Genomic DNA, 11,336 nt, shown 5'->3' with positions numbered 1-11,336 from the left:
TTGTGATGATCAGTTCTATTTTAGATGTAATGGAAAACATGAAAACATACCCGTGATTGCAGACAGGTCAGCAGAGAATCCAGTAAGTGATGCAGCCATAGAAGTCGACATGCTTGTCAAGGTGATCTAGTTCCTCCTTAGGGTGCAATCTAATGATGGTGATGATTAAAACCGAATAGGGAGTTCGGTTATGGAGAGGAGGTCTAATGATGTTATTAGTAATTAGGTTATGTGTGTAACCCTTTAACCTCTACATAAGTCTCCTTATATATGCACCCAAGAGGAAACCTAATTAGTTAATAAGGGTAATTTGGTCAATCAACAATTACCAACTAATTATTTAATAGGTTGTTATATATTTTGATCTATAGAATGTAAATGATTATAATGGCTACTAGATTAAATACAAAACATAATATATTTAATCTTACATTCTCCCACTTAGCCGAGTAATCATTTACTATGAGTATTAGATAAGCCTGATCATGAGTTAACACCCATTTTAGCCTTAAACCAAGAACTATAGCAGAGAAATACAGCCGTTGAATCATCATTCGACTCAGGACCCCCATTAGTCATACTATAGCCTCAATTTAAAACCTAATCGTTATGATCAAAATACGCATAAGCCCTTTGTTTGATTTGTAACTTTATTTGTCTATATGCCATTATACCGGTTGAACATATTCTTAGAGACATACAAAATCAAACTGAGGAAATTTCATTAACATAAAACATAAGCTAGTACAATATGCTAGATAAGGTCTTTAGTAAATCCCATATTCCGAACATGTTCTTCGTAAACCTTAGGTGGGAGACCTTTTGCCATCGGATCCGCAAGCATATATTTAGAACTAATATACTCAATACAAAGATTATTTTCCTCAACTCGTTCATGTACGAACAGATATTTTGTATCGAGATATAAACCAGCTCCAGTCGAACTGTTATTGTTCGAGAAACTAACGGCAGCTGAGTTATCATAATAAAGCTTCAGTGGTATAGAAATGGAATTAACGATTTTGAGTCCAGTGGTCAGATTCCTAAGCAACATTCCATGACAGGTTGCGTTATAAACTGCAATGTACTCTGCCATCATTGTGGAAGTTGTGGTCAACTGTTGTTTATGACTCTTCCATGAGATAGGTCCGCCCGCTAACAAAAAGATATAGCCCGAAGTGGATTTCTTGTCGTCTTTGCATTTGGCAAAGTCAGAATCAGAATAGCCCATCACTTCTAAATGATCACTTCTTCTATAAGTCAGTTTATAGTCTTTCGTCCCTTGTAGATATCGAAGTACCTTCTTAGCTGCTTTCCAGTGATCTAGGCCAGGATTAGTCTGATAACGGCCTAACATTCCAGCAATATAAGCGATATATGGGCGAGTACAGACTTGAGCATACATCAGGCTCCCGACTACTGACGCGTAAGGTATCTGGCTCATTTACTCCTTTTCAACCTCTGTTGTCAGACACTGGAATGAACCGAAAACATCTCCCTTAACTACTGGAGCGACTGAGGGTTTGCACTGTTGCATGCTATAACGTGTAAGGACACGATCTATGTAAACCTTTTAAGACAATCCTAAGATCCCTTTGTGTCTATCTCGGTGAATTTTGATGCCAATGACGTAAGAAGCATCTCCGAGATCCTTCATGTTGAAGTTATGCGAGAGTAATCGCTTCGACTCATGCAACATGTCTAAACTATTACTTGCCAATAGAATATCATCTACGTAAAGGACAAGTATAGTAAAGTTACTCCCACTCATCTTGAGGTAGGTGCATTGATCCACTTGATTCTTCATAAAACCTTGTTTCTTCATGACTTCATCAAACTTGTGGTACCATTGACATGATGCTTGTTTAACCCGTAAATGGATTTCTTCAACTTACAGACTAGATGCTCCTGACCTTCAGGTTTAAAGCCTTCAGGTTGTTTCATGTAAACATCTTCGTCTAAGTCTCCGTTAAGAAAAGCGGTTTTAACGTCCATCTGATGCAGCTCTAAATCAAAATGAGCTACTAGGGCCATGACGATCCTTAATGAATCTTTACAAGAGACAGGTGAAAATGTCTCTTGATAATCAATTCCCTCTTTCTGAGTGTAGCCCTTTGCAACCAATCTCGCTTTGTAGCGATCAACGTTCCCATTCGGATCCAGTTTTGTTTTGAACACCCATTTACATCCTACGGGTTTGACACCGTTGGGTAATTCTACCAAATCCCAAACGTCATTTTTCTTCATGGATTCAAGCTCATCAATCATTGCTTTATTCCATTCAGAAGACTGATCACTGCTAATGGCTTCATTGCAAGAGATAGGATTATTGAGCTTTCCAGGATCCATTTTCAGTCAGGTAGGTAACATAATCATCCCAATTAGTAGGCCTTCTTTGTCTGGATGACCTCCTGGGTTGATTATCGGGTTTAGCGTTGTCTTGGTTTTGAGCGTTTGATGTGCCTTCGTTATGAGGTATAATGGGTTCTGATTGTGGAGGTAAATTTGGAGTTGGTGCAGTAGCTTCAGGTGCAGTAGTTGCATTGGGTACAAGAGGAGTAATCGGAGTAATGGTAAGCGACGAGTCTCTCCCCCCGCGTCTTGTACTTCTTGCAATTCTTCGTAAGGGTTGGTACTGCTCCTACTGACCTTGAAATCCTCCAGGAATGCAGGACGCTTGGTTTCAACAATACGGGTGACATGGGAAGGACAATATAAACGATAACCCTTTGAGTTATCAGGATATCCGATAAAGAAACAGGTAACTGTTTTAGGGTCAACTTTCCTTAGGAAAGGATTATAAAGTTTTGCTACAGCAATGCAGCCCCATACTTTCATATATTTAAGACTCAGTTTCCTTCCTATCCAAAGTTCATAAGGAGTTTTAGGGAGAGACTTAGAAGGAACTCTATTGAGTATATGAACAGCTGCTTTTAACGCTTCAGTCCAGAGGATTAATGGTAAATTAGTGTTGGCTAACATATTGCGCACCATGTTCATAAGGGTACGGTTTCTTCGTTCAGCGACACCGTTCTGCTGAGGTGTACCAGGCATGGTGTATTGGTTCACAATCCCCTGGCCCTTACAAAACTCATAAAATAGACCAGGAGCTTGGCCCACATCAGTATGTCTTCCATAATATTCACCGCCTCTATCTGATCTCACAACTTTAATCTGACGATCTAATTGCTTTTCAACTTCAGCCTTATAATCTTTAAAAGTTTTAAGGGATTCAGACTTTTCTTTAATAAGACACAAGTACATGTAACGAGAATAATCATCAATGAAAGTGATAAATGAAGTATGTCCTGTTATGCCAGCAATTTGGTAGGGACCACTAATGTCAGTATGAATGAGTTGTAATAAATTAGAGCTCCTAGTGGCACCTTTCTTATTTGCTAATGTCATTTTACCTTTAAGACATTTGACACATTGTCACAACCCGATATTTCCACGTATTACCGGTGGGCCCGGTGGGGAGTATCCTGACGTAGTTGATATCATCATAGACAATTTATCATAGTTTAATACACAGCGGAAGTCGAAAGATAAAAACATTACAAACTGAATGAAAGTAATATCAATTATTACAAAAACGGTTGTAAGGAATCCACAGGCGGATCAAAGTTAAAAGGAACATTGTTCAACAGATTTATAAACATCTAAGCTTGCAAGACTCTCTATTGATGCTAGGAGTAGCCAGCCTATTCCGCCTAGTACCTGCACTTAGCCTTTTGGAAAATACGTCAGTTTACACTGGTAAATACAATTAACCGACTCATTTTGAAAATGTTTAAGAAAATTGATTTAAATGCACAAGGCACAAATAATCTTTTATAACTTGGGATAATTATTTAAAAATAAACTTGTTAAAGAATTACATGTTTATTATATGTTCAGTAGCCTGGGTTGAATACCGGGTTAAAGATTAATAGACACACCACATAATATATCCCACGGCGAGTTATTCTCGAACAGGTGGGTACATTATTTTACATACGCACCAGCAGGTGTATGCCTACACCCCGTGCTTAAGTCGTGGCCATTTCAATGAATGAGCCGAGTATATCCAGGACATGGTCATTAACCCCCAAACACTTAGAATAAACAAAACAGATTAAACAGGTTATCTCAATAATTTAACCTTCATACGATTAAAAATTCAATACCCGACCAAGCGGTATTTTATATACCGTACCCCAAGCCCGTATAAGGGAAAATAAGTTAAAAGTATTTACCTGAGCAAATTATACAAATTTAGCCCAGCCGTACAATTCAGCAAGTGCAAATATCTTTTACTGGGCTCCTAAATCTGGAATGAAGGTTTTAATAACCTATTAGATTCCTAACAGGTCTTACTTAAGTTTAAACTTAGACCGGTTAGTTTTAAAGAAATGTATACGGTTTAAAACGCATGATTAAGCGGAGACCGGATTAGAATGTGGCTTAGACCCGACAAGTATGAAGACTTGTATAATATGGGTAAACTAAACACATTCTGGATTTTGAAGTGAAAATGATAAGGTTTGACCCGTTTCGGTTAATTTATGCAACTAGTTACATAAACCGTACCGAACGCGATAAATGCATAACGGGTAACCAGATGAGTCATGAACAGGTTTCCTAAGTTAATATACCTTAAATATGTTGTGATATCAGTAGGATATCTTCCATTATGCCCAAAACGGATTTAAAATCAATTTAAGCCCCGTAGGGGTATTTTGGTCAATTTAAGGATTATAAAAAGAGGTTAAATATTAATATGAGGTTCTGGACTAAAAAGATCAGTAAAAATATTTAATTTAATAAGTTATATCATTAGGGTATTGCATATATGTGAAATTTATTATTTATAACCAAACTATGCACCGTAGGGGCATTTTGGTAATTTCACATAAGCTTTAAAGGTCAAATTTAGAAATCTGAGTTCAAAACTTTTTATTACTGTTAAAGTATAAAAATTTACTTAAAACATCAGTAGGTATTAAGTCTTATATGTCAAAAATAGTTTTAAACCATACTATGCGTTTATAACGCGTAAAAGGTCGGTTTTAGGCGATTTTAAGGTTATATAAGGAAAACTGAGATTTTTATCAGCCCAGAAGGCTTAAAATATTTTATTTATCACATAAAATCAGTAGCAAAAGATTTGGTATCAATATGTTATGTAAAACTCATTTTATTAGTAAAAAAGGGTATAACCGACAATTACCGAATCAATGCAAGAACCCTATGTTATGTTCAGTTTAAAAATAAATAAAAATCTTCAAAAATCCCAAAATATTATATTACATCAGTGGGTAAAAGTTTGGTGTCAAAATTTGGGTTTAGATAGGCTTTATGCTAATAATGCCGTTTAATTAATAAAAAGCTTTCAAATTACGATATTGAGCATAACTCCTAATTTAGACCTCAAACTGATGTTAAATTTTTAGGACATGTTTATAAATCAGTAACAAAGGTTTTTGTCCTCTCACATTTTCAAAAATCTCGTTTTAAGGTCAAAAGGGCATAATGGTCAACATTAAGCAATTAACGGAAACATGCAAATGAGTCGGATTAATTAGGAACCAAGTTGTATAACCTCAGAGGGTTATACTAACCTATAACCTGGTCCTAATGGAACTCTAAGGCATGTCTAAACTAAGCTAAATCGGGTCAGAGCTGAAAGTCAAAGCAAAAGTCTACTTTTGCGACTTTCGGTTCCGAACCGAGCCTAAACTCAAGATTGTTGGGTTGAACATGCTTAGACATGTTCTTATATTAATTACCAAGTTATATAAGTGTTAAAACAGGTTTCATGGCTTCTACATTGATAATTATGAGTTTATTTGCAAAATAGCTTTCTGTTGACTTTTTATTATTAAGTTTGACCGGACAATTGACCTAGCCAGAGTGGAAATCAGAGGGTACCCTTTTAAGGGTTTATTACCCATATAATTACCAACTCATAGCCACTTTCAATTCGAAAATGACTGGACCATTAGTGATTAATCACTAAGTCAAAGCTTAATTATGACGACTTTGACTTTTGGTCATTAGACTAATAAAACTTGAATTAGGAAGGCTAAGAATGCTTACAAGGCTCTTAGCACGAATTAGAAGCTTAAGAAATCTTGCTTGAAGTCCAGAGAGCTCCAGAGAATAAGTTTAGAATGATTTGTGAATGAGCAAGTTCATGGTTGCAACAAGATCAATCCAACAAGGTCTATACATGTTTCCTGATCATCCCAAGTGTCCCCTATGCATGAAATATCACTGGTGCAACCCCTGAATTCGGAAACCATTCATCTAAGGCGGTGGAACAGGCTGAACAGGCAGCTGTCCATTTTCTGCCCAGTTACAGGTCTTACGGACCGTAAGCTAAGGGTCTTACAGTCCGTATCCGCTTTTTAATCTTTATCGCCCAGATCAGCCACCTTACGGTCCGTAAGGCGGTCTCTTTGCGGTCCGTAAAACTTGGTCAGAAGACAAACATTTGAGAACTTTGACATTTGACCATGCAACCTATAATACCTTGAATCTCTGGTCATTATCAGTAGTAAGGGCCCTCAAGTTCAGGTCTACATCATTCAGAATGTACTCCATGCATTTGTGTTGCCTTGGAGTTTTGTATACATCGAAAATCCACAAGATTTATATCCGTTATCTTTGATATCAAATTATATAATTGTTACAATGTTTTTGGGTTCGTTAAAAGGTCACTCAGAGGTTACTTCCAACATGTTGACACTTTTAATTCCTATGTTTCATAAGATCCTTATTTTAAGCACAAACGACTTTCAATGTTCCACAATTTATTCGTTAAAGAACACGAACGTCGTGAGAGGTCAATCAGAGGCACATGAATGGCATGTTGACACTTTGGATCCCTTTATTAACATATTTACATTGTTTAACAATTTAAGTCCCTTAGAAAAATTCTTTACACGTTTAAAGTCCATGACACGTGTCTTCATAATATTGGTCATGATTTTACGAGGTGTTACACACATGTTCCAAAGTCAGAGAAATCGAGAGGAGGTAAGACTTCATCCTTTACGAGATGATTTAATCGCTCCCTTGAGATGTGGCCTAAACGTTGATGCCACAACATGGATGAAGTCTCTAAGTCTCGTTTCTCTTTCATCTTTGTGAGTGATTCATTAATGTTATATGACAACAAAGATTTGGAAAAGTCATTGTAGGATCGTGCGATTGACCCGAACGAGTCGTTCAGAGAGGTTCTGATCTATTTCAGGTGCGGAAAACAAGAAATAAACTTAGATACAGCAAGCAATTCACTTTAAACACTGATTATATTGATTTGACAGCAAATACAATCAGTCCTCACACCGGCAACACTTCGGTATGGAATTCAACAATCGTTCTAACTCTGTCTCTGATTTCGCTCCTAGAGACTATATATAGTGCTCATGATTCCGCTCGAAAGAACACGAACCATTTGGAGCGGAATAGCTACATTGTGATTCCGCTCGAAGAACACAACAACAGATGGAGTGGAATTAACACCTTGTGATTTCGCTTTAAACATGCACATGCAGTTTCGAGCGGAATCATCAGGTTCGAGCGAAATCAGCATCTACATAACATAAGACTTGACATTTTCTCGATCTACGAGCCCTGATCTATACAATCTAATCTAAGACTCGATACAAGACGAAGTCGACAGATGTATGCACCAACAGACTCCCCCTCAGATGTTGATGAGTCTTACGTGTCGAGTCTTCGTATCTTCAGTCTTGATCAGTCTCTGGGCTTCACTCTCTCAATCTTCTCTTGCATGTCTTTAGACTCCCCTTTGCGATATGCTAGCATTCCTTCAGTTCATCAGCATCATCAGCTTCAGGATCGTTGTCTGGCTTTCACAGGTCTATGATCGTTGCCTGGCTTTCTTCAAACAGAGTCCTCAGGTATCGTAACCTGGCTCTCTAAAACATAAGCTTCTCAGGATCGAATGACCTGTCTCTTCAGAAGATTGTTTCAAGATCGCCACCTGGCTCTCTTCCAGCTCAGGATCTTTAAACTCAGTTCATACTTTAACCTGCATAAACTCTACCTCAACATAAATTTCACACATTTACACATTTCAAAAATAGAGGCATGCACTAACTCAGACTCTCCCTCAAAAACAACCATTCTCTTTGATGAACCATTTGTTAATTTGATCAGAAAAACATTTGATTTCAAAGAACAAACTCCCCCTCAAATTATTCTCATCATGTTTAGCACTCGAAATTTTGAAAATCAGCTTTTCAATACCAGTTGTTGAAAATCTTTTTGAATTTTTCAAAATTTGTGCTAAAACACACCAAAAATCTTTTTGGATTTTGAAATGAAATGCAGAAAGAAATATTTACAGACAATCTTTTTACGAGTTTGTGTAAGAGGATCATATCAGTTTTGAGACAAATCACTAACACCGTTAATCTTCATTTCATATTAAGTTCTAAACAATTCACCTAGATTGTCAGTATATTTGTCCACTTTAAATTTTCACACAAAGTTCAATTGTTTCGAGATACGAAATTAGTGTCTTAAGAATTTAAACTTATTCGAGTGTCCCACTACTTGAATATACTCCCGTATCCAGATCCCAATATTCAGTCTTACAGGTGAGTATACCACAGATGATATCTGTATAGGGGTTAGATGCGAAACCGTGAGAGCTCAGGTCAGAACTTCCGTTCAGCAGAGAGATGACGGTTCGACTTTTGGTGTGTCCCCTTTAGAGGATCTTTGGTTACAACAGCAATGACTATCAATTTTATTGTTTCATCAATTTGCTGAGGGCTGCGCTTTTTCAAGCATTTGCGGAAAGTATTATACGGGGACTAGGTCAGTATTTCCATACAGCAGAAGTCCCGGGATAATACCCCAGATATCACTGAGCATAAAGACCTTGTATCTCAGAAAGAAGGATCTTTCAAACAAGATTTCGGGGGTTACCCATATATCCAAGAAGTTGTTACCCACAAAATAAGCAAGTTTGAAATTTTAGGTTTATATCTCGTCACAATCTACTAAATGTGCAAAAACTTACTGGCATATCCACAGTGAGATTGTTTATCACATTTTAACTTTCCATTTCTTTAGCATGTTGTGACAGTCCACTGATGTACTATCATTTCCTCTTTTATACAACAAAACTCATTTTTAAATTTTATCATGTTTTTGGCTTTTTCAAATTTTCTAATATTTTTGGATTTTCTGAAATTTTCTACTCCCCCTAAAATGCAAACACATTTAAAAGAAATTTGAAAACTATCTAAGCTCTTGACCTGATTAAAGAAAATTGAAAACAAACTGTACAAATGAAGTGACAACCGATATCAAATCGCATCAATTCGCCATCCACTTTGGCATAAATAATCAGAACTCCCCCTTTCAACAAACTATTTTCTCATTTAGATTTGAAAACACTTAAGTTTGTTTTAATCAAAATGATTTTTCCGGAAAATAAGTTTGTTATAACCACTTGTAGATTCACTTGTAAGTTAGGGGTATGTGTAGGATCGTTCGACTGATCCGAATGAGTCGTTCAGAGGAGTTATACTCTGTTTCAGGTGCGGAAAACAAGAAACAGAGGTAGAAACAGCTGATTCTTCACTTTAACTACTGATTGTATTGATTTAATAGCAATTACACTCAGTCTTCACACCGACAGCAGTTCGGTATGGAATCACATGAACAGTTACCTGATTTCGCTCATGGTAACCTATATATAGTCACCTGATTTCGCTCGAGATAACACAGACCATTAGGAGCGAAATCAACATTTGTGATTTCGGGCGAAATCACTACATGTGACTAGGAGCGAAATCAGCATTAATCTCACAAACACCTCCTATTTTCTCGTAAAACGTGCCCTGATCTATACAATATAGTCTAAGACTCGATACAAGACGAAGTTGACAGATGTAGTGCACTAACAGTATGGTTCATCATATTGTTCATCAATCACTTGTAGTAGATCAAGTACAAATTAATGTCCCTGATTTACCATATGCAAGTATGCACTCTCTGTACCAATTGTACAAATAATCACCTTTGTCCATTGTAGGAATAAAACATCTACACTAGATCGTTTACCAAACAAGATGCCGATTCCTGCTTCGCACTTACCAAATTGGAAGCTCCGGCGTAGTCCTTCAACCTGTAAAAATTTCAACAATTTTTCAAATTTTGCATAAAAACAATCTTTAAGAATGATGCCGATTCCTGATCCTCGATTACAAACTTGGGATCTCCGGCATTGTCAGATGTTCAAGGGAAAAGAATTTCCACCCAAGTCTGACCAACCTTGGGTGTTGTCAGCTCTTTTAGCTCTTGCTCAGTCGGGTTAAAAGTTGCCTTTTTAGTTGCGTAAAAATCTTTAACCCTGTTTGCTTTACCATCAAGCATTTTCCCAAAAATTTTCTTAACATTACCATTGAATGTTTTCTCGACATCAAACTCATTTTTCTCAGAATAAAACTGATCTGAGATCTCAACCTTACCAACTTTCTGTTTAATCTCTTCAAACTTCAGTGATGGAAATTCATCATCACTCACTGAAAACACAAAATTTACCTCTTTTACCTCACCTTGTGGCTCCTCTGGCTTTGTGGAACCAGAATCATCTCCGACTTTCTCATCAACTTTCTTAACAACCCACACTTGGTTGTTCTTTGCTTTCCTTTTGTAAAAATTTTTCTTTGAACATTCACCAACTTCATAAGTAGAATTTTCAAAAATTTTAAACTTCTCAGTTGGCGGTTCAACATCAACAACTATTTCTTTCAGTTTTTCAGAAACTCCCTGTTTTGTCTTAGCATTTTTCGGACAGTTCCATGCAATGTGACCAGCTTCATTGCTCTTGAAACAGGTTCGAGTCTCTTTTGGGTGAAAAGCTCCAGTGCCTTTTCTTTTCTTTTCATCAAGAAACTCCTGGTTTGATTGTCTCCAGAACGGTTTCTTCTGTTCTTCCTCAGCACTCCCACCTGAAACAAATTCTGTTTTCATTTTAGAATTTTTCTCATTTTTATAATTTTCTGGTGGAATAAAACCTAAACCTTTCTTTTTGTAGCTACCATTATGGTTTGGTTTCTTTTGAAAACCAGAACCAGAATTGTAACCCTTTTTCTTGTTTAAACGTTGTTGAACTCTTGAAGTGTATTTTTTAGGTTTTCCATTAAGATTTAAATCTTTTATTTCAGAAATATTGATTTATGTCATTTTGAAAACCTTTTTGATCATTTCAAAACGAACACTTCTTATTGGAAACTCTTTGTGAGAATATAATTTGTCCGAATCATTCAAAGTATATGCTACTTCAAATGTTTCATCATCCAAAT

The sequence above is a fragment of the Helianthus annuus genome, chromosome 16, assembly GCF_002127325.2.
Source record: "Helianthus annuus cultivar XRQ/B chromosome 16, HanXRQr2.0-SUNRISE, whole genome shotgun sequence".
NCBI lineage: Eukaryota > Viridiplantae > Streptophyta > Magnoliopsida > Asterales > Asteraceae > Helianthus > Helianthus annuus.
Note: the sequence above shows the minus strand (reverse complement) of the source record.